Here is a 3,929-nt window from a genome sequence, read left to right as displayed (position 1 = left end):
TGGTTGATGCAAAACTTCAGTGTTTTCTCTGCAGTTCCTTTCTTCTACTACCTCTACTAGGCAAACTATAACCAAAGAATCAGTCTAGGGACCAGTGGGAGGGGAGCGAACCAACGTATTCTAGAAACGTCGTCATAGGCTGTAGGGCCATCAAGTAAGTGATCCCCAAAGGATCTAGCTTCTGGGTTTACTCTACTGTTCCAGGAGGCAAACCGGCTTCCTCGGTGACCCTCTGTCACCTACATCCTCGTCTTTGCAGCTAAGCCCTTCTCAAAGCAGAAAAGTGCAGGGTTCAGGGAAGTCAGTCTTCCAGCATGACCCCCCACCCCCGCGCCCTCTGCTACCCCACGATGCATCGATCTTCATTCATCCTTTACCTTTTCCCCCAACGGGCTACAACTCCACTCTCCGAAACGCTCAGACAAAAAGACTTAACACGATCATGGAAGCCTGTTTTCAACAGGCCAGTTTCTAGAAAGACCCAACGCGGCTTTCCGCTCTTTGCCTCTCCCTGGAGGGGTCGGCGGGGCGGTGCCCGCTGTGGCTCCGCCCCGCGCCGGGTCCCTTTCTCCCGCCCGAGCCCCGCGGCGCGCAGACCGGCGGGCGGGCGAGCCCGAGTCCGCATGCTCAGTGGCCGCGGCCGGCCGGGCGGCGGGACAGCGAAGTCTGCGCGCTCAGGGGCTGCGGTGGCGGCCGCCGCTGCACCGGACAGAGCCCCGCGGGTCCCCGCGCCCCCGCTCCGGGGCCGCCACCTGGGCCGGGGGAGGGGGGCCCAGGGCTCCTCCATGCTGCCAGCCCCGGGGCTGCGGAGCCGGCCGGGTGGCTCCTGCGATGGCGACGGAAGAGGAGGCTGCGGCGGGAGGTGAGTTACGGGCGGCGGGCGCGACTCCAGGTGGGCGCGGGCCGCACGACGCGCGGGGGCACCCCCGGCCCGGGCTCGGGGGCGAGCGGCCGGCCCCGCGACGCCAGGTTTGCCCACTGTGCTGTGGGAGGAGGGCCCGCGCCGTCCCCTCAGGCCCCGCATCGCCTCCAGTGGGCTCTGGAACCAGGTCATCCTTTGGAGCACAGGTGCGGCGCCCGGCGCGTCCTCCTGGGGAGCTGGACGCGGGGAGGGAAGGCCGGGATCGCCGCTGGCTCTCAGGGCTGCGCGCAGCCTGCTCCCGGCCCCAGGCCCGACGTTTTGGCGAAGGTGAGCAGGCGAGGGAACATCCAGCCTGTGACCGTGAGCGGCCTCCTTCCGCCGGCCGCTGGGCGCCCGCCTCGGCGCCCGCATGCACTGCTGCGTGGACGTCTTAGATGTTTTTCTTTCTTTTGTACAAAACAGTTGTCATCAGCCGTGGAAGGAGCTCGGGTTCTTTCTCCGAGCCCATCCCCTGTGAATTTAAAATACTCGCTTCCCTTCCCCTCTTCAAAAACTGCCCGGCCGTGGGGCGGACAGGTGGGCACGTGGAGGCAGGTCCATCGCTCTTCTCACACTCCAGAATGACAGTCCTCCGTAAGCGACAGGCGGCTAGTCTACCATTGCAGCTTCCGCAAAGCCATCAGTGGAGTTCGCTTGTTTTATTTTATATTTCTGAGGCATTTTTGTGAATCGAGTTGGAATTTGTGCTATGCCGTTTTCTTCTCCCTAGTACTCACTGGTGATAGTCTGTGGTTTCTTACATGGGACCATTGCGACCACGACTCAAAATTATGGGATGATGATAAAATAGCTGTTATTTAAGACAAGTAGCAGGCAGGAAAAAAAACAAAAAACCAGATACCTAAAGGAAGACTGGCAGAAAAGTTCTGGGAAGCAATTGATTCCTTTTGGAATATGGTGATAGAGTTTTAGAGTCTCCTTTGAAATAAGGTAATGAAAGAAGATGGCTTTCAAAATTCCCATACAGCTGTGGGAATTTAGATTATGAGGAAATTTCAAAAATCCTATCATTTGAATATTTGTAGTCTTAGATAAACCCTTTATTGGAAAGAGAAAGTGCTAAGCTCAGACACCCTCTCTGCTTTGCCTTGTGACTGAGCTCTGCCCTTTAATGATTGTGTCACGCAGGTTATTTAAAATTCCTTCCCCTTGGCCGGGTGCGGTGGCTCACGCCTGTAATCCTAGCTCTCTGGGAGGCCGAGGCGGGTGGATTGTTTGAGCTCAGGAGTTCGAAACCAGCCTGAGCAAGAGCAAGACCCCGTCTCTACTAAAAATAGAAAGAAATTAATTGGACAACTAAAAATATATAGAAAAAATTAGCCGGGCATGGTGGCGCATGTCTGTAGTCCCAGCTACTCGGGAGGCTGAGGCAGAAGGATCGCTTGAGCCCAGGAGTTTGAGGTTGCTGTGAGCTAGGCTGACGCCACGGCACTCACTCTAGCCCGGGCAAAAGAGTGAGACTCTGTCTCAAAAAAAAAAGAAAAAATTCCTTCCCCTTAGTTTCCTTATCTGTAAAATGGGGACAAATATAGCATCTGCCTTAGGATCACATGAGATGTTAATGCATATAAAATGCTTAGCCCAGTCCTTGGGAAATATTAAGTGCTCCCTAAGTAATTTACAGCTCCAGTTTGCTTTGTGAAATTAATGAGTCATGTCTAGCCCATTATGAAAGTGTTGTCCCATGTGAGTTAAAATTGGCCAACTGAAAGAATATTTGGACTTTTCTGAAAAAAGAGAAAATGCACCTCCTAATTCAAGGGGCAGCTTTTCCCAAATAAGTCTTATGGATTTATGACAAGCTTTTAGATAAATAGTTTGTTGCTGTTTAGCTGAATACCTAATGTGAAGTTGGGAATGACCAAAATTAATTTTTCTTAGTTAAGGATAGCAATGTTTCTGTGGGGGCTGGGAGAGCCAACATGTATTGAGGATGTACTATGTCCCAGGCATTTCACAAGAGTTGCCTTTGTTAGTCTTACAGCAGCCTTGTAATGTAGGTGGTACTGTCTCCATTTCACAGATGAGAAAACTGAGGCTGGCACAGTCACACAGCCAGGGAAGTGACAGAACTGGAATTAAGGTCTGTGGTTCTTGCCCATGCTATTCTCCTTTCTTTCCATTTGACCTGGTGATGCTAATGAACAAATGTACTCACTTCCAGACACTCCTTTAAAGAGTGGTTAAAAATATATATATTACTACTTTTCCCTATTCCCAGAGGGAAAACAAAAACAGGCCTCTATAGCAGATTCCAGGGTAATATACTCCTTACACAAAACCTCTGAAGATTCCTTTTTCCTAAGCAGTTTGACATTAGGGCCTCATGGTAAAAATAAAAATCTAAAACTGATGGTAGTGGGGTGTGGGGAACCCATAGTATGGCTTACACTGTTAAAAAAAAAAAAAGAACAAAAAACACCTTAGGGCTCGTTTTGAAGGTGACCACCAACAATTAGCTGGCGCTGAACATAATTGCCTGCTCACTTACATTTTTCACAGGCTCATGGTAAACACTGAGATTGAGCATGCTGCCAAGTGACTGGGCGTCCTCCTGGTAAATGATTCCAAAATCCTTGGAGTGAGGGAGAGGGCAGTCTTGCGGGAGCAACACATTTTCAAGACTGACTGCCAGAGATGGTGTTCAGTGTAGGCATCTCTGGGGCAGCTTTCTCACCTTGCCTTTTCTTACCATCCCATGGTTCCACCTGTGGCGTTGTCAGATCCAGCTCTTCTTGGTGTAGTTCTGCAATTATAGTGGCTTACATTCATTTTTGTTTCTCAGAAATCAAGTCATCTCCGAAGCAACTTTGCATAAGCTGTTGTTTCATGGCCTGGAGCCTAAGGCAAGATTTCAGCCAGAAATTCATTACTCAAGATAAACCAGGATGGGCTAATTACTTTTCACTTATTTAAGGGGGTGGAAAGAGAAAGGAAAAGAGAGAAGGGAGGGGAGAAGGAGGGAGAGAGGAGGGAGGAGAAAGAAGAAAATGGGAGGAAGGGAGGG

Source organism: Propithecus coquereli, unplaced genomic scaffold, assembly GCF_000956105.1.
Source record: "Propithecus coquereli isolate 6110/MARCELLA unplaced genomic scaffold, Pcoq_1.0 Scaffold16, whole genome shotgun sequence".
NCBI classification, from domain to species: Eukaryota; Metazoa; Chordata; class Mammalia; order Primates; family Indriidae; genus Propithecus; species Propithecus coquereli.
Note: the sequence above shows the minus strand (reverse complement) of the source record.